The sequence below is a fragment of the Enhydra lutris genome, unplaced genomic scaffold, assembly GCF_002288905.1.
Source record: "Enhydra lutris kenyoni isolate GAN:26980312 unplaced genomic scaffold, ASM228890v2 scaffoldscaffold18, whole genome shotgun sequence".
NCBI classification, from domain to species: domain Eukaryota; kingdom Metazoa; phylum Chordata; class Mammalia; order Carnivora; family Mustelidae; genus Enhydra; species Enhydra lutris.
The window spans coordinates 8,341,136-8,362,229 of NW_019154102.1; the positions used below are offsets into that span (position 1 = coordinate 8,341,136).

General features: G+C 39.6%; 1 protein-coding gene across 5 annotated transcripts in view; it reads left to right on the plus strand.

Annotated features, from left to right (window-relative positions):
• Window positions 1-21,094, plus strand: part of LOC111148151 (coiled-coil domain containing 85A) — a 201,755-nt gene that overhangs the window by 169,576 nt on the left and 11,085 nt on the right. The gene's annotated exons all lie outside the window — the stretch shown is intronic.

Below are 21,094 nucleotides of genomic sequence, written 5' to 3' on the forward strand. Positions count from 1 at the left end.
TGTGTGTGTGTGTGTGTGTGTGTATGTGTGTGTGTGTGTGTGTATACCACCTCTTCTTTATCCGTTCATCTGTTGATGGACATCTAGGTTCTTTCCATATATTGGCTACTGTGGACATTGCTGCTATAAACATTCAGGTGCACATGCCCCTTTGGATCACTACATTTGTATCTTTAGAGTAAACACCCAGTAGTGCGATTGCTGGGTCATAGGCTAGCTCTATTTTCAACTCTTTGAGTATCCTCCACGCTGTTTTCCAGAGTGGCTGCACCAGCTTGCATTCCCACCAGCCGTGTAGGAGGGTTCCCCTTTCTCTGCATCCTCGCCAACATCTATCATTTCCTGACTTGTTAATTTTAGCCATTCTGACTGGTGTGAGGTGGTATCTCATTGTGGTTTTGATTTGCATTTCCCTGATGCCAAGTGATGTGGAGCACTTTTTCATGTGTCTGTTGGCCATCTGGATGTCTTCCTTGCAGAAATGTCTGTTCATGTCTTCTGCCCATTTCTTGAGACAACCCCATTTTTTAAAGTAAAGGCCTGCAAGATTCACAGAATGTTAAGAGTATAGTCCTAGTCAGACAGCTAATGAAGGACGGACTCAAGCTAAGATGTGGGCCTATTCAGGGTTCTTCTAGAAAATGCATAACTCCTCTTTAATCATTTCATACTATTTATGTCATTCAGTATAGGTAAGCTGCTAAATCTGTTTTTATCTTATGGTCAAATTCCTTTTTTAAACACTTATTTTAATTAACATTGCATTTGTTTAGCCCTCTAAGATTTATCAGACATTCTATTCCTTGGTTTAAAGTAAATGTTCTATTTTTCTTTAAGCCATGGATGGGATCCATCATAAATTTAAAAAATTGCATTTTATAGAGCCTTCTCCTCCCTGACACATTTCCAAAATACTTCAAAATCCTAGTTTAGTACAAACATACACACCCATATCTGCATGAGACGTTCATACTGAACAGAATGCGGTCCGAGAAGGCCTTTTTGTTCAGAGTGAATTGGAGGTGGGTGGTGGTGAGGGAAACAAATAGTTATAGTAGTAGTTTTTAAGGTACCCATGAAATTTGTTACTTTAGCCCAAATTTAAAAATCTTGCTTGGATCTCTCAACTCATCCCATGATCCTTTTCTTGATGGTCACAAGGATTTTTAATCCAGACCTGTCTACAATGTTTATGTGCTATATCTGTGAAGAAGTCTACTCAGCCAGAAAATATCTTACAGTAGATGTGAGAGCACACCTAGATGGTGAGTTTATTATAAATAATACCGTGTTTTGAAGAAATCAGTCACTAGTCCAACTTCACCATGAGGTAAAAACTAATTTTTAAAAATTCTTCTCACCTATTTTGTGTTGAGTTTGGGTTTTGCATCAAGAAGAGATCGGAAATAAGCAGTTTGCTCTGATTCCAAAGTCAATTAAGTACATTTGTTAAAAGTCCTACTGGGAAATCTGTTCCCTCTCTTCAAATGCTTCGGCACCAGCATCTGCCTGGAAAGCACTCTGTGTCCTTTGTGCCCCAGAGTCCCTCTCCAAAGCAAACTACCCACCTCTTGAGATTAACATTTTAGAGATTTATTAGAATCCGTAAAGGTGCCTGATCTGTCTTGTGTCATGTGGCTGCCCAGGTGCTGTGGGTTCAGCAAATGTGTTTGAAAGGCATGGCAACTTGATCGCCACTGTGTGGGCTCCTTTCAGCAAGTGTTTCTATTTCTGTTGTGCTAGCACACACAGAAGAGTCTAATTTTAGGAATGGAAATGAAAAAATCTTCCCCTCGTGTAATTTGGTTACAGTGTGGCCTCACAATGCAGTGCATTGGGAAGGAGGCAGGGTCGTTTCCAGAGCAGTTTCGGAACAAAGGAAAGGAACCTGTCACCATTGCCAGGAATGCTGAGGAGGGTACACCGGCTCTAAGGAAATTGAGCTTGTCACTTCCATGGCAACACACCCCAGGTCCAGCCTCACATCTCTGAAAAGCTCCCTCACCTGTGTGTACCTATGCAGATGGCCATTGTCCCAGACAGAAATGAGAGGATTCCTTCAGACACCGAGATTTCCCTCATGTGCTTCTCCTGTCTTTGCTGTGGAGATACTTATTTTGTTGCTCTTCCTCTTTTTTGTATTTTCTGACGTTGTTTCTCAAGTCATTTTTTGTCTTATAGGACCTTAAATGTCTGGCTTTTCTAGTGTTTGGAATTGCTGTGAAAGAAAAAAAATCAGTCACTATTGCACAAAACCAGGCACAGAGTAATGCTTTACAGGATGCTTAAAGCAAGTGATGCCATTCTTCGATTGTTACTTGCTTGAAGATTGTGGCACTCCTGAGGGGAAATTGAGGCAAAATATTTTTTTCATGGATAGCAACTCTATGTGGCACAAGTAGAATCTAGATGCTACTGATAGAAAAAATTAGTTAAATCCATTAAGGGCTGGTTGCTGCTAGAGTCGCATTTGGGGGAAAAAAAATGGACTCCTCCAAAGAAATAATGCTTGTGGGTTGCCATTTTCTCCAAATCACCATGATTTATATAATTAAAGGAAAGAAAAAAAAAATCTATGTATAGTTCAATAGTTTTCAGATGACAGATGGGAGCTGCCCAAGTGGCGTGGGTGTATTGGAATAAAAGAGACAAATAGATCTGGAGGGTAAATTTATGGGGGAAAAGTCATGTTGGAGAACCTGAATAAAGGGAAACTGGATTAAGGAAAAAGCTAAATGTATGAGCGAAAATACAGAAGAGAGTGAAATTCATAGGAAAAACATCAAAATCAACATGGAGGCTTTCAGAGTGAGGGGGGTTTACAACATTCTTCTGTGTCTCCCCACCCCCGTGTTCAAGGGTTCTTGTTTGAGGATCTCAGATATGTGATGTGAAGTCTTTATTCTAAAAAGAGAAAATAGATGAACTAGAAATGCAATAGAAATTCAGCTATGCCACTTACTAAACTTATTAAGAGAATTATTGAATGTAAAAAACACTCAATTATTAGGGACTGTGGTATCCATTCTTATTTAACAGGACTTCTTTTTATATCTATACTGGCATGATAATTCTATCACTAGGGCATATTAAATTTTTCTTTTGGAGTAGCCATAAAAATAGCATTTTGGTTACCTGTCCTTGGCAGAATTTGTCACCAAAAAAAAAAAAAAAAAAAAAAAAAAGACTTGCTCAGCAAACATTTTTACTGTGTATTATCATCAACTAGGATCATAGATATTTGAATGAGAAGTAATGTGGAGGATATTCAGGGAAAACTAGAGATGGAACTGTAAGAGAAATTAATGTTTTCTTGGATAAATGACTTTCTACTCTTTTTAATTTTTTGTATCCAAAGTAAAGTGAAAAGTCAAAAAGGATGAAACAGTCTTTCCTTTTATAATTGCATAAAGAAACCATCTCATAGAAAGCAATAGAAAAGATTGTATAGTGTTTGATATGGAATCAGTTAAATGTAAATACTATTGAGATATATATATATATATATATATATATATATATATATATTTAAAAAACAGTAAACCGTGAAAACTTGGGTCTAATAAAAGCTTGTATAGATGGGAAGATTGAGCCCATTTGAGCTGCCTCCCTTTGCTTTCCATTTCCCACTGGAGGTCACCACTTACTTCTCTTTTGTGAAAAAGGCACCCACCCAATCCACCCTGTCCTCCCTCTCCAATTCAGACCTTTCCTGCAACGGGGTTCAGGCATTTCCCATTTAAAAGTCTCTACTTCCAGTTGTTTGCGTTTTTTGTTTGTTTTGTCGTTGTGTGGTTTTTTGCTGTAGCATGAGGAAAGTGATCAATCATGCTTCCAACACATTAAAAATTAAAGTTGTTGCCTCTTAATATCTTGTAAATATAAAGTAGACAAATATAATACAGGCAATATCTGTATTGCCTAAACATAATCACTGTAATAGAGACAAATAATGGAGTTCTTTGGCAGATTAAGACAGTTTAAGTAAATAAATTTCTAAATGATTTGAGATTTTCCTAAATTATATTTAAGCTAGCATTGTGCGATAAATAAACAAAACATAACTGAGTTAATTTTAGAAGCTGAGACATAGTGACTTTGGACTCTTAGTTACCAAGCAATTAAAGGAGTCCCTGTGAAGATGCTAGAACAGAGAATAGGAATTACAAGAACTAGGATTTAGTCTAATAAGCTCTTGGACCAAGATGAAGTGTCTTAAACTTTGTGAACCTGATACCCTTTGAGTAACAAAGAAGATAGCTGTAACTGGTATGGAAGGTTCTGGTCAGCTGTACAAATCCATGACTCTCTATCCAGAGAAAGTCTATGTATGTGTATAATGTATATACAAAATAGACGTGTCCTTTTTATTTTGATATTCCTTAAAACTACAACTTTATGCCATACTGGGTCTCTTATTTACAGGGACATATTTATGTCATTAGTGGGTTATTCTACCTCATTGGGTTCTAAAGTTAATCAGATTTCTTCAGATAGCTGTTTAGGGAACAGTCAAGGCTGTCTATCTTTCAGCTCATGTCACATTAATATACGTATAGAGGGGCTCACATACCAGTCTGAGTAGTATTAGCTTGTGTATTTTGAGAGATAATGTGCATTAAGGTCCCTTAATGTTCATTTTTATTCTTTGTATAAGCCCTCTGTAATGAATGTAAAGGGACTAGTTTTCCCTAAGAGTATACGTATTTAAATATAAACAAAATTGAGTATATAAATGCCTATGGATTCCTCTCTGGTCAAGAACAAAGGTGTCTTTGTCTTCATTTGGTAAGGTTCGTCCCTTCTCAGCCCTGAATATTCTGAGCTCAAGGATTAAAAAAAAGAAAGAAAGAAAAAGAAAGGTAGTGTCCAAATCCTAGAGTGAAGGGGTCTTTAGTCAAGCACAGCTAGAGAGCAGTAGATTGAGACGGTGCTACCAGTGGGAAAGAGGAGCTCAGAGGAGGTCCGGCTGGAGCGCAAGTCATCAGCAGAGAGCACAGCGCTCTTCCTCTGCGGAGCTTCCTGGGATCCTGTGAGAATCGCGGAGACAGACTTTAAATCCAGCGTGTGAACACAAAGTTTCAAAGAGAGCCTGAAAGTATGAGTCCTCTTATCAGGTATTATTTACCTATTAGCTGTCGTTACATGAGAAGGAGCTACCTTTAAAAAGTTGGCACAAATGATAGTGAAAGATCACCTGAACTTAGAATATTCTTTCCTGAGCACATGAACTAATGTAAACATTTTTTAAAAATTCACATTTCAAAAGTATTTTAAAGGATTCCATAGGATAAGTGGAGACCTGACATTTCAGAGAGAATTTTTTTAAATGACGACGAAAGAGTATACCAATATAGGAGATGTTTAAAATTTAACTTTTATTTACCTGTAACTCACATGGAAACCATCTGTATTCTTTATATTTTTAAAATAGAACATACTTGTCAGGAATCCAATTCGGGGATAAGCCAAAAGAAATTACTGTGAAAAAGATGACAAAGACCTGATATAACCCACATTATTACTTTTTTTTTCCGGTGTGATAGACTGAGGAAAATAACAAGACGTGCATATAAATTGAAGTCTGCTAAACAAGGGATACACAGAAGGAACAATGTCCAGAGGAAAAAATATATATATTTTTTTCAAAGGCTAACTGATGTATTGGATTCATTCTGTACAGTAAAGCATCTGAAGTAAGAGCTAGCAGTCAGTGGACTGGGCCTTTCCTCAGATTTTCTCATTGCCATGAAAGAGGAATAGTCATGGGTACACCGTGAGATAATGACCTGCGTTGCCTTTACAGTTCCTGTGGAAATCTTGCAGATTATCTTTCGGACTCTGGGCCATCCAGCCTGTATAACTGGGTAGGATCTTATCGTAGGAAGCTAAGTAAAGCACGTGTAGAGAAGCAGTATGAAGACAGCATAGGAAATAAATTACAGGGTTCCCCATGGGGTGCCTGGGTGGCTCAGTGGGTTAAAGCCTTTGCCTTTTGCTCAGGTCATGATCCTGGGGTCCTGGGATCAAGCCAGGCATCAGGCTCTCTGCTCAGCGGGGAGCCTGCTTCCTCCTCTCTCTCTGCCTGCCTCTCTGCCTACTTGTGATCTCTGTCTGTCAAATAAATAAAATAAAATCTTTAAAAAAATTAAAAAAAAATTACAGTTTCCCCTCAATTGTTGTAAGTCTGAAGGGCCTTATTCTAGGGGCTGAGAAAATCCCCCCACTCTTGCTTGCGTTCTACCTTTTTCAAGATCTAAAGCCTCTGGGACAAATACTCCTTCCCACAGGTTCTTGTGGTACACCCAGAAATGGAGGAGGGGAGGAAGTGTTACCTTTAGCAAAGGGTCAGTCTATTAAAAAAAAATATTCCTTCCTTTTCAGAGCACTCTGTTATTCTTCATTCAGGTGTCTCTCTTTGGTCTCATTCTTTCCTTTGGGAGAACTTCTTATCCTCAAGTTTATTAGTACCCCCCAAAAACTGACTCAGCGGAGGTATTTGTGATTTCAGGAGTGCCCTAGTCCAAGGACACAAAGAATCAAGCCACTCTTTCAGAATTTTTATCTTCTTGGAGAACTTTCTAACTTTCATAATCTACATTAATGGAGTAGAAGCAGCTTTTGAATTAATATTTTTATCAAGATTTTATTTATTTATTTGACACAAAGAGAGATCACAAGTAGGCAGAGAGGCAGGCAGAGAGAGAGAGGGGCAGGGGGTGGGAAGCAGGCTCCCCGCTGAGCAGAGAGCCCCTTATGGGGCTTGATCCCAGGACCCTGAGATCATGACCTGAGCCAAAGGCAGAAGCTTAACCACTGAGCCACCCAGGCGCCCCTAATATTTTTTAAAAAGAAAAAAATATTGAGCACACAAGGAGATAGCTAACCACCTTGCTTAATAACCTTGGACTTATTTTGCTAGTTTTATTAATCAAGCTGCTGCTCTTAGCAGTTTATTAGGGGAAAGATTGCATGTAGAAATGTAAGGATCAAAAAGAAATGTAAATCTGACTCAAATGTAGTATAACAAATTTGGTACTGCCTTTTTTTTTAAACCTAAAATGCCTCTTATTTGCATCAGAACAACATGCGATGCAGAAGTTCTGATGTTCCACAGATAACAAGTAACTAATAAACCCAGGAGCAGATGGGAGCCATCCTGGACTTACATAAAAGCTGGCTCTAAGAAAGGGAGGCTTTTTAATAGCCAAGATATTTCAGCTGTTTTTGACACCCAAGGCAGATGTATCTTAGTGTCGAAAAGGTAATTTATTGAAATATTTTCGCATGGCAAGAAGATTTCATATCCATAAGTCCAGAAATCTCATACAAGAAAAACATAAAATACACACTCAGAAATAAATGACATGGGGTGCCTGGGTGGCTCAGTGGGTTAAAGCCTTTGCCTTCGGCTCAGCTCATGATCCCGGGGTCCTGGGATTGAGCCCCACATCCAGCTCTCTGCTCAGCAGGGAGCCTGCTTCCCTTCCTCTCTCTCTCTCTGCCTGCCTCTCTGCCAACTGTGATCTTTGTCAAAAAATAAAATCTTAAAAAAAAAAAATTGACCATTCCAGCAAACTTAGTCACAAATGAATTGTGTGGGAATGATAGGTCTTTATCCTTTTGGGTGGCAAGCATGTATTGAAAGCCAAAAGTTAACAGAAGCTACAGTTGGAATTTGGCTGACATCTTTTTGACATAGAGTTTTAGACAAAGAGGGAGCTGCAGCAGCTTTGCATTTTGAAATTTGTTGTTTTGTTTGGAACCAGCCCCATTCACTTTCCATTCCTTGTTGCTATCCCACTCGTATTTTAATGCACGAGTCCTTAACCACCAAAACTCATGCACTTTTGTCAGTAAGTTCAGCAAATGATACACTAGTTGGTGATGACAGCTCAGGTTCTTTGCCAGTTGAAAAGGACTTTGGAGAGGTCGATTTAAGACTAGACCCTCTAAATGCTCACTTGTGAAGAGGGTGGCTCATGTGGCCTCACAGGCATTCATTTAATTGAAGAGGACTCTCTTGGTTAGGAAACCAGTTGCACTGAGCCTTTGACACTGGAGAATCAGATTAAGAAGGACATGAGGGCAGGTAAGGGCAGTTGCCTCTCCAATGTTTTTCACTTAAAACAAATACCCTGCTCATGATCTTGATATTGACAGAGTCCCTCAGAACCAGTCGTGAGAGCATCATAAGACAGCTCTCAATTCTGGGTGGTTTCTCAGGGCTGTAAATGATGCTACAGTTACTTACGAATCAATAAGACTGTGGTCTTTAAGCCTAGAAAATGTCCAATGTTGCTATCACATTGATTTTTAATACTTTATCACCTTATTAAATTATGCTTTTAATTTTAGATATTTTTTATGTTCATTCTGTTTGAAGGCAACAATCCTGTTGGTCTTCAGTATTCAGAATCTTAAGTGTTTAGGGCCCAAGGAGAGATGTTGTAGGTCATGAAAGGGATAGTGCCCAATTCTTTTATTTTTACAAGCTCTTAAATGATGGGGCTGCAGCCTGAAATGGACCTTTCTCCCTGTGAGACACACCATTTGGGCCACAGCAAAATGGCTGCTGTACAACAATCTGTAACCCTCATAGTTGAGTCAGCCTCAGGGTGCAGACAGCACACAAGATGGGGCTGGTTGAGTGGCCCATTCCAGCTTAGAGTTTTGTTGTTGTTCCAAGCCCTAGAACCACATTCTGAGTATCAGCAGAGGTCCTGCCTGTTGTAAGCCATCTTGATGCTGACCCATCCTGACCCTGGCTCCTATGATAATCTCTGTTTTGCAGGTGAGAGAGTGTTCACTCATGGGCTAAGGCAAGGTTTGTGCCCAGATTATCTATTATCACTAGTCTAGCATTCTCCCCATTTTGCTGAAACCTGTTGCAAGGCAAATGTGTGTCTTTTGAAGCAAGATAGTGGTGAAAATACCACCAGCCACCACCACAATCTCCACCATCACCATCCAGAGCAAACCTCTGGTGTAGCGTCCTTAGGGTCTGAATTGGGAATTTGCCAAGAAACCCAGCTGAGTCGTTAGTCCGTCTGTTTTATTAGTCAGTGAGAGACTTCATTGCTCTGATAATGATTCTCTCAGCATGGGAAGATTTCCTTCTTTTATTAATCTTAAGGACATTTCTAGCCCCTAGATAACCTGATTAGTCAAGAAAGAATATTTTTCTACTTAACACTTATCCCTTCTGGTTCAGTTACAGTTTCTTTGTAAGCCACTTGCCTCCTTCTCCAAAAAATTCCCAGACTATTCCAGTCCTGTCATAATGTTCTTATCACCTCAACCAGGACTTGGCACCTTTTCAATAAAGGGCTAGATAGTAAATATTTTCAAAGTTGTGAGCCATATGGTGTTTTTCAACTACTCCGGTCTGCCATTGTGGCACCAGAAAAGCTGAAAACAGAATATCTAAATGAACAGGTGTGGGTGTGTTCTAACAAAACTACTTATAAAACAGATGAAAGGGTCTGGATTTATCTCCAAGAGTAGTTTGCTGACCTCCTACTCTACCCTGAAATTGTTTGTCAGTTTCTTGGGGTATCTCTTAATATCATTTTTAAAATTGGTCCCTCATATTGGTATGCAAATTTTCATTTGTGCATAAATAACTTATTATATACAAAAACTTTTCCCAATAAGTACTATTTCTATTTTCATTGGCTTAAGTTTCTTTCTCCCGTCATCCCCAAACCTGCCCTCAGTTATCAACATGTGGTATTTGAAATGCGCTTGAGTGAACCAGAAGAATAGTTGGGAAGAGGCCAAGCTATTCTTTCCAACAAGCCACTTAGCTTTGGGAGGAAAATTTGTTGGAGATCAAGATGCTTGCATTTGAACTGAAAAGGCAAGTCCTCCCCTACAGGACAGTTGTTGTGGTACTAACAGATAGGAAGTTTGTACTTTTCTGAAACACATATGTCTGATGATTGAAGCTGTACTTTAATGGGTGATTGATTATATTGTTTTTGTGTCCTTACACGTCTTAGAGCAATTGCTGAAAAGATAACATGGGCAAGCTTGTCTTTAAACTAGATACCACACGACAGGTAGCTTGGAAAGAACATGAAATGCTGTATACTCCTTCACAGACAAGTGAAATTCTAAATCCATGTCCATCTGTGAATGAGGAAAGCCATTTCTCGCATGGAAGGAGGTCAGAAACCAATTAATCTCCCTTTTTTCTTTAAGTGAGGACATCACATGATAGAATGAGAAATCAGGAGATCACTAGTAAGAATAAAGTGACTTCTGTATTTTTCAGGTCATTCATATTCTCTTCTCCCATGATCTTTGTCAAATCTGTGGTTTTTAATGATGATCTGTGTTACGCTTGAAAAGGACAAAAAGGAAAAGCCTTCCTCTGGCCATTCATGCAGTCTCTCTTCATGGGGATCTGCAAGGTACTTTGGAAGGAACAAAGGAGAGCAAAGGCTAGCTTGCGTCTCCATTGTGTTTCCTGTGGATCAGGAGGAGACCTATAGGAGGGCGAGAAGAATCCTCACTCATCTTTTTGTCTTTGTCACAGGGACCGATTGACATCAGAAGAGCCAAACGGTGGAAAAGAGCTTAAAAAGAGCCAGATGCATTCGCATTGCTTTCATGGCAACTGATGGCCATCTGGAAATTAGGGAACTTCTCTGTAGCACTTAATGTTTTCAGAGTGCCTTGTAATCAGGCCTATTAGTCACCCTTCCCAGGCGCCACATGAAGCTAATTGATAGGACTCTCCATATTAGCCTCTCCATTGAGAACAAGTGACTTGCTGAGGGTCAGGCCGCGAGTAGCGTATGGTGCTCATTAGACTCCGGGTCATTTCCCTCCGGAGCTAGCAAAAGACTTTTTTTTTTTTTTAAAAAACCACTTTGGCTAGCTTAGGAAAACTTACTGCTGGTTAACCAGATTGTTTTCCAGGATGAGACTACTGTAAAAATTCTAACTTTCAAAAAATTTCTTTTTAAAACTTGCCTTTCCTAAAGCTTTGTGATGTTACTTTTCAAAACTTTCCAGGAAATTTTAGCCATGCATTTTAAGGGTCAGCCAGGTCCTTTCCTTGGGTAGTGTTCTCCAAATTTTGGCCCTGGAGACTCCAGGAGAAATGAAAACTTCTAACCAGGCAGTCTTAGTTTGTGGCATTAGCTGTGGTCAGAGATTGTATGGAGGGATGAAAGGAAACTGCTTTCTGTATCCGCTATTGCTGCGGTCTTTTACCCTCAGAATCTCATGGAGGCTAGGCAAAAGCAGTGACCTTGCTATTTGGAATGAGAAATGGTGACGCTTATTGTTAGATTAGTGCAGAGATATCCATTCAAAGATAGGTGATTAGTGGGCTTCCCCTGCTTTCCTTAGTATAACCAAAACAACCCCTAACTAAAAGGGAATGGGATTTCTGTAGATCATGGAAAACTGATGGCTTATGTTGGCTGTTCTTTCGATAGTTGACCCCCCCCCCCCCCCCCCGGATATTTTGTGAGCACCTCTTGCATACAGATAATGCTTTAGACAATGGGGATACAGCCCTCAATTCATGCAGCTTACATTTTAGTGGACTATTCTTTTTAAAATGCCAAATATGTAATATGTGGAAGTAATAATGACTTTGAAGGAAACAAAAGCAGGGTACAGAACTGGTAAATGATTGGAGTGAGAGGGTATTTTGCATGGAGTTAGAAGAAGCCTCTCTGAGGAAGTGACATCAGGAGGGGTCAGAAGGAGTAAGGGAGAGCATCACAGGAAGTGAGATCAGCAAGGGCAAAGGCTTTCAGTGGCAGTGAACTAGGCATGTGTGAGGAAACAAGCACAAGAAAGTTAGTGTGGCTGGAACAGAGTGTGTGAGACAGAGAATAACAGGAGGTGAGGTGGGAAGGTCAGAGACAGGCAGGTAAGAGACCCTGTGGATTTTGTTGACCAAAATCAAGTGTTTGGGTTTTGGTCTTAGTTCCTAGAGAGCCACTGGAGGAATGGAGCATGGGTGTGATACATCTAGTTACATTACCAGAAAGTCACTAGGAATGCAGACTGAAGAAGTTAAAGGCAGGTTGGGGAGGACATGGGGACACGCATTAGGGAGCTAGATCGGTAGCCTGAGAGGGAGGTGGTAGCATGGAGATGGTGAGGAAGTGTTGGATTCAGAGGATTTATCGAAGTAGAGTTGAGAGTGCTCCATGATAGACTGGATCTGGACTATAAGGGAAAGAGGTTGCATGTGGCTTCATAGTTTGAGGACTGACAACCCCAGGAGGAACCGTTAACATAGGCTGGACAGGAAGTAACAGCCCAGGGTTGGTCAGTGTGACAGCCCTGGGAAGAATCAGGAATGACTCCTTGGGTTTTCATGTAAGTAATTTTGTATGATTGGTGGTGTTGTTTGGGGGGATGGGTTAGGAGGTACAGGGGAGTCAAGTTCTGTGTTGGACATGGTATATCTGAGGCAGACATCTATGAGGAGATGTTACCTGCAGAGTCAGACATAGAGGAGAAAGTCGGGGAGAGGTTAGGGCCAGAGATACAAATTTGCAAGAATATATTGATATGGGACTGAATTAGAACTTCTTTTGAATGAATGTTGGGTGGGGGAGGTTTGTGGACTATGCCCTGGGACACTCTAAAATTTAAAGAGAGGGAAGGAGAAAGTACAGTCCAGATTGGAAGGAGAGGCTCATTCAACTTCTTTAATCTCCCAGAATTACAGATGATTTGTGTACTCATTCTGCAAAGTGGTTTTACCCTTTATTTTAAAACTCTCTGATGGGTCATTGACTCGCCTTTCTGAATATTATTGACTCCAATGAGCATTTATAGTTTGAATCCAAAACTCTTGTTTTTCATCATAAGTTATTTATGTTATGAGGTAGGACACACATAAGCCTATTTGTCTCTTCCTTCCTTCCTGGTAAGAGTGGTTGTGAAAAGAGAGCTCATGCTTTCAAGATGCTTCCTTTTGTGCCCCGATAATGTTCTCACTGGGGGGGGCAGAGGAGGGTGTTCATCACTCCTGGCTAGAGATTTCATTTCCACCTCATGTGCAGAGGCTACACGGCATTCATTTCGGCTGCTTCTATTCCTGTAAGCCTTCACACATAAAGCCACTGCGAATCCTCCCAAGATGGAGCTTCCAAGAAATGGCACGGATGGAACTGCATTCTGTGCTGGTTGGGGGTAGAAGTACTAATTCTAGTGGCTGCCCTGGGATGAAGCTGGTGCTACCACTCTCTTATCTTGACCTTCCCATTTTGTGTGGGATCCTGTAGCAAAAGAGGAGAAAGAAGGCTCTTCCTTTTGGTGAAGCCAGGGTAAGCCAACGCCACCTGACAGAGTAACAGTTCTTAGTCAACTCAATAAGTATTTCTCTTAAATAGTCATTTAGTCCCTGGGGCTCTAGCTCTGAGCACGTCTACCACTGGGCTCTGGGGAGTGCTGAGGGATTTAACACCAGCATCAGTCAACTCTGTTCATCAAGCCAAATGCAGTTAACCCGAGTTCCTTTTTTGCTTTGGGCGTCTACACTGGCCATTCAGGGCAGGTCCTGACTCTGGGTCCTACTCCTGCCTCCTCAACCCCCATTCTTATAACCCTAAAAGTCTCCAGATATGTTTTTCTCAACAAAAATGCCATCAATCTTCACTATTTAATTGATGTCAACCTGATTGGAGAATCATTTAAATGTATCATTTTTTTTTTCCCTAGAAATTTGAGTGTTTCTCGCTGAGGATTGTATGGTTAACAAAAGACAAGAACTAAGCACATAAACTCATTACCTAGAAGCAGAATGTACATAAATGTAATTATTCACATTTCCTACCTATTGTTTAACAGCTAATTTTTTTTTTTTTTTTTTAAATCGGGCCTTCATTGTTATTCTTTGTCTGCTGTCATTCTGGCTACAGAGATACATGGTGTTTGCTGTCCTAGCCCTTTCTAGATACGGATTCTTTTCTTCTGGAATTTGCCTTCTCTAATTCTTGTAAAAAGGCATCATGTTAATCTCTAATTACTTTCATTTAGTTTATGTTATTTTTAAAACTGTATTTCTATATCTGCAATTTTCACCTGGAGTCTCAGGTATCTCAAAACTACTTTGTTCTCCCAAGAACACAGTATTATTTGATGGGCAAACTGGGTCTTATCACAGCTCATGCCTTAGCACAGAATCCTCCACGTGTTGTAGAAGGTTCTTCACAATCGGACTCCTGCCTTACATGTCAGCCTCAGTACTTGCTACTCTGCCCCTCACATCCTTCTGAATGACTTCTGTTTCCCTAAACAGGGCAAATGTCTAAAATTTTAGGTTCTTTGAGTTAAACCTCTTTACCGTCTCTTCTGTGACTCTACAGACCTCAATCTTAGCCATTATTTGGCGTAAAAAATGAAAATGAGTGAATAAATATTATCTTCTGGTTTCCCTGGCTGGGAACACCTGGATTCTTACAGATTGGCCTGCACTTAGTGAAGTTGAGAATAATATCTCTTTTGATATTACTTTATTTTCATCACTTAATGTTTGGCATCACATAATGATTTTGATGAGAACCAGCATATACTTTGGATGCCCTGGTCTAAGTCTCTTTCTAATTTTGGTCTGCTAACCAGCTCCAGTGATCTTTTCAGTTGCTATTTTAACATATTTGAGCTTTACTATAGCTTTAGAAATAGAAGTGATTCAAGATTTTCAGGATGAATTTATTTTGCTCAAATAAGAGTATCTGGGTAATGAAAACAAAAGAAGTAATGGGAATTTAGTCAGAGTTTAACTTGCCAAAATCTGGACCATCAAAGACATGGAGTTTCCCTTCTTGATTTGGGCCACATTAGCACTCTAGAGGTGTGCTTTACTTACTTGGCAAGTAGTTGAGTGGCTTCTAATTACCAAATGTATAGACACACAAGGAAAGCATTGACACAACTGTTCTTGAGATGATCAAGGAAAAGCCACAATCTCATACCTAGATTTTGACCATCCAGTAATATACTGTTTATTGAGCAACTACTATGTGCAGATAGGGTGTACTGGTAATCACAATTTCAAAGCCAATAAAAGTCAAGTACAGTGACCTCAAGGAGCTCAAAGATACATGAAATCTTACTGTTAAGTGTGACAGGGCTTAAAATTGAGCTGTGAGCCAGATTCTTATCAGTTTACCTTTAAGTGAGTAGTGAGAGTAATGATATGCATCTGTTAAACAATGAAAGTAAAGTTCTCATGATCATTACTTACGCATCAGCAAAGCCAGGATTAAAGCAAGTTTTTCTTTTTCTTTTTTTTTTTTTTTAAAGATTTTATTTATTTATTTGACAGAGATCACAAGTAGACAGAGAGGCAGGCAGAGAGAGAGAGAGAGAGAGGGAAGCAGGCTCCCTGCTGAGCAGAGAGCCTGATGCGGGACTCGATCCCAGGACCCTGAGATCATGACCTGAGCCGAAGGCAGCGGCTTAACCCACTGAGCCACCCAGGCGCCCCTAAAGCAAGTTTTTAAGACAACCTATTCCAGGATCAGAGAGGGAGAGAGAATATGAATATGAATGAATGGGAACCAGAATCGAGAGAGTGACATTCTGGATCGTACTGGTATGGTATCAAGAAAAGCACAAGATCCAAAAAAGTATCACTGAACCCAAAGTCAAATGGAAGAAAGAACAGGAAATAGATTGTTCTCTTGACAACTGTACTTCTCTGGAGCCCTATCGCATTTCATTTATAGCATGACTCCTATTGTATTCCAAAGTGAATGGTCGGTAATTCTCCACAAATTCTTTAGGAGACTTTGTAAAATTCTAAGTTTCAAAATCCTTGGGTTATGATTCTAGATGCAGACTTGATGTAACTCTTGGGGCCACAGTTAGATGCCTCAAATGGAGAAAGTCAAATGAGTACAGAACTGACCTTAAGCTGGTATACACCGGTTCATCTGTATCAGTTATTAACACACTCTTATTCCAATCCCCCCCGCGGCCCCCCACCCCCGGCCCAAACGCTGGGCCATTTCAGACAACTAGATCCTCCCCAGGATCTCTTTGCAGCCCAGGAACTAAGCAGTGGGTGCACAGAACAGAAGATCTCTAGGACCCCCACACAAAAATTATGGAGCATAAATTATTAAATTATTGAGAACAGCACCAGGCCAACAGTTAGTGTCTTAATAGCTATTAACATGTAGTGGTTTGAAGAATATTATTTTTAAAGATTTTATTTATTTATTTGACAGACAGACATCACAAGTAGGCAGAGAGGCAGGCAGAGAGGGAAGGGAAGCAGGCTCCCTGCTGAGCAGAGAACCCGATGCAGGGCTCGATCCCAGGACCCTGAGATCATGACCTGAGCCGAAGGCAGAGGCTTTAACCCACTGAGCCACCCAGGCGCCCCGTTTGAAGAATATTTTAAATGACAGCATTTAGGAGAGTCCTAACAGGTAGCAGGAGCTCAGTGGCTGAGTATTCTGGGGACTCAGACATGCCCTCAGGAAGTCGTCCAGCTGTTGAGGAGGCAGACCCATAGACCAAATACAACCCTGAGCCATAAGTGAAGGAGAGAGTGGTCGCCGGTCGGGTAGGAATTTCTGATTTCCCTCACATGATGTTCTCATCTGCCCTGGAATGTTGTTTCATGGGTCAGGGCCCTCATTTGTATTTGCTGGCAATTGTTTTCTTTCCTAGTGTAACTGCTTAAAATTGAGTGCCGGATCTCCACCTGCCATATTGCTAAGGAAGCTTTATTTCTTTTCATCATTTCCAGAAAAGCGCCTTCTGCCAATTTAATTCTCTGTGGGATTGGTGTCTCGATTCTTAAGGTGCTTGCAGCATGCTCTCCGTCTCCTATCAGAGAGCTCTTCGTTCTTAGGACCCCTGCCCTGTACTGCCCATTTGTATTGTGTTTCTGCTAGCGTTGTTAACAGTAGGATGTCTGGGGTGTTTTTAATTCTTTCCCTTCTGTTAGAAAGAGTAATTTCCTATTTTTGGGGGTGGGAAGGTAGATGTCTATATACTTGGACCACTTGAGGGCTGAAGCTGAGAGAGTTTCCTTTAAAATCATCCCAATCACCAAATCGGGGGGACACTTACCCTCATCTGCAGAATCTACGAAGCTGTTGCCAGAAATGTGGCTTTGCTGTTTTCCAGTGCAGTTCTCCTTCTCTAAATCAGACTTCCTCAACTTGAGCACTGTTGACCTTTGAGGCTGGATAATTCTTTGTTATGGGGGCTGACCTGGGCATTGTCAGGCATTCAGCAGTGTCCTGGGCCTCAACCCATAAATGCCCCACAGAAATTGCCCAATTTTAACAGCCAGTAAATGTCTGCATTTTTGCCAGATGTCCCCGTTGGAGGGCCAGCTCACCTCAGGTTGAGAACTACTCTGGATAATGAACATATGAAAGTAGGTTGACATATAAATTATAAAATGTGTTGATAAGCAAAGCAAACACATTCATAAGGACAACAAGTTGCTGCAGAGCATTTGATGTAAGCCAGACGCCATTTTAAGAGCTCTTTTCATATAAGTAGCCTCATCGAGTGAAGCACCCTTGTATCATAAGTACCCACACTTTATGGATGGGGAAACTGAGGCTTGGGGTCTGGCCAAGATTCTGAACCCAGGCAGTGTGACCTCTAAAGTCAATGACTTGAACTTACTGTGCTGTTTTTTTTTTTTTTTTTACACAAAAAGTTACTGGATTAGATATCTACCTGGCATAGCATGGGACGTTACCTTGATAGCTCCTTAGTAAATATTTAAGTGAATAAATGAATAGCCATAAATCTAGGAAACTGCTTACTATTTTAAATTGGTATTGAAAATATTCCTTACATTAGTTCATTTCAATTTTAAAAATACACTTTCTGGGCGCCTCGGTGGCTCAGTTCGTTAAAGCCTCTGCCTTCTGCTTAGGTCATGATCTCAGGGTCCTGGGATTGAGCCTCATATCGAGCTCTCTGCTCAGTGGGAAGCCTGCTGTCCCCTCTCTCTCTGCCTACTTGTGATCTCTATCAAATAAACAAATAAAACCTTTAAGAAAAATAAAAATACACTTTGAATACAGCCAACTAACTGTCATGTATTAGAGCAGAGGGTCTCAGCATTTCTATGCTCATTCACAGGAATCTTTTGGAAAAGATCTGTCAAGGTAACCTCTAAAGCTTCTGTTTGTGTGCTAGTGCAGTTTCGTAAAAAGTATGTCAGAATGAAGACTGGTCAAACTGAACAAAGTACTTTCCTGATGAAATGAAGCAAAGCATCATTCTTTGTCCCATAAGAAGGAAAGAAAATTCATCCTCCATCCTCAACTAAGTATGCATTCTGATGTACCATATGATAGTTTGACCTAGCTTCAGACCTTATTAAAAATTGAACATCTTTAACTAACAGGAAACCACTTTAGCCGATCAATCTTTAGCTTTCCATAGTTGGCTTCCTATAATAGATAAGAGGGCCGGACTCCAAAGTTTGTTACAAATGTATTACATCTGATTTATATCTAAGTGGGAAGCCTGTATTTTATATGATAAAATATAAAAACACATTTTTTGTGTTAAAGACTTTTAATATGTACTTCTGGAAGGCCAAAGAATGGAAGCTTCCAGAATGCCAACTAAAATAACAATAAAAGAAATATAACCATAAAATAGCAAGAAGACAACTTAATCACAATTACTTCCTCTTGTTGGTTCTCTTAAAACTACTGTTATGAATTATAATAATTTTATCCAATAAGACCATAATTAATATATTTTCTTATTGTTTAGATGATCTTTTAAAAACTGAGTAGCTTCTTTTGTTCCCTTAATTCTGAGGAGAAGTCTGTATTGTAAGGACAATACTAGAAAATATCTCAAGTTCCAATTTTCTTAGAAAAACATCTTCCAGATATCATGTGATAAGAGACATAACAGTACCAATACATTTTATCTTCTTCAGTAATAGTAAGGGATATTTTTGTGTCTTGATCTAGGGTGTTTGCTTACAGCATTAGATTTCATGATCTCTATAATGAGTACTTACCACACAGTAAGTAATCTGTAATTTACCTCCCACTCAGTCTTGACGCAGAGCATTCCTTTGCTATTAGCATTTAGAGTGGTCCTCCTGATACCTAAATCAACTGGATTTACCTGGATATAAAGTGGCTGACGAGTACACAGACGTCTAGGGGAATAGTAGCGTCATTCAGGCATTCTTTGTAAGTTTGGAATTTTGGAAAACTGCAGAAAACAAAACCAAGCAAAAATAGAACTCCTCAAAAAATAGAAAGGACTTTTTTAAGGTTTGAGGTTGTTCTCCTGGTTGATGGCCAGAATCTGCACTCCCCTGCTTCAAGCTCTGAAGTTGCCAAAAACAATTCTACCTATAGAGTTAGTGAGGCTTATTATGTTTTATGAGGTAGCCTTCAGAAAATAGTGTGATTGACCATTGTAGAGCTAAGAGAGAGCTAAGCTTTCATTGGTACATATATACCATTTAATGTACTTGAAGGTCAAATTGATGGCCAGTCCAGAATACATTTTTGCATGACCTGGAGTTTTGTTTTGTTTTTAAAGTTGCCAGCATGAGTAGAAAGTCAATAGACCTCATTCGAAGAGTATCTTTCCCTTTAAAATTAAAATGGCTATACCATCAAGTAGTTTATTCTTCCATGAAAATCTGGCCTATATATACTGCCCCCTCTTATGAGATTAATAATACTATGCAATCTATATATAATGTTTTAAAAGAACCGTTTACAAGATGCTGAAAGGCACAGCTATTATGTCGTGTTGTATCTACTTTACAAAAGTGGGGAAATACTGTAGCTAAAGGGCTGCTCCTTCCAGCAGCCTTCTAAATAGTTATAGATGTTAGATTTTATGGTTATGATAATGAGCTTGTTACATTGGAGAGGCATTGAGATTCAATCTCACTACACATTAAAGAAAAGGGAAGTAGGAATCCCTGTATGTCTTACTCAGTCATTGAATCTGGAAATGTAAAATCTGAGAGATGTTTAAGATGTGTAAGTAATGAAGGGAACCAAATCTGGAAGATAGGACTCATTTGTAAGAAAAAAAAAATACCGTACTTTTTAATGATTATCTCAGAAATAGAACTATGGTTGAGAGGTGGATTTTAAGCTGTAAACCACATAAATTATTGGATAGAATTCTTTTGATGAGAAGAAATTAGATACTGACAACATGAGATGATCACTTAAAGAGCCATGTTCAAATCCGTGTTGCGAACAATGAAATGATCATCATAGTCTAAATATATAATTTGCTCTGTTACATGTGAGGAATATGTGTGGCTGACTTATTTAATAGGTAACCGGTTCTACTGATTCCATAGATTCAGAAGAGAGATTTGCGAGTACCAGCTGTGGTCATCATTACTCTTTTTTCATTGTTCAGCCTCCGAACATTGGAGAAGAGTGGAAATTAGGCCAGTGCTATTCACAACACAGCATACGCTTCTACAAAAAGAGATCAGTGGGAATTGAAGAATTATGTTGTCATTTTCAACCTCCTAAAATTAAACATTCAGACACCAGAATTTGGGTACTATTTGGTGAATTTTCTATATTTAAAAAAAATTCTTATTAAGATGGGCACACTTAGATAAGGGTCTTAGTGTAAGTTGTCAGGGAGAGGAAAGTGTTTTCTTCTGATTGTTTTAATAGAATTATGCTATTTAGCCATAGAAAAAAACGAAAATTTTTATTTATCTGGTATCTCTAGTTCTAACAAGTGTAAAAATTTGGAGATTAACTGATTAATAGATATTTTGATAATGATGTATACAGCCCATGTAAAAGTTATTTTAATGCAGCGATGACCTCTTAGCTCATTACACAGTCTTCAATGTGCACAAATGTTGCTGAGAATTTGATACAGTGTCAGTTTTTCTAAATGTTGGTGAATATATCTACCCACCTTGTGTTGCTTAACAAAAGAGTGCAGTGCTCCCAACTGCATTTCGAATAATTTTAAACACGAAGAAGACTTAACGGTTAATTCTCTGTTTCTCACAAGTAAAACCAAATAAACAAAGTTGCCTAAGTAGCTTCAGTTTTTTCTGGAAGTTTGGCATTATCACCTATCTCTTTTCAGTAACTTA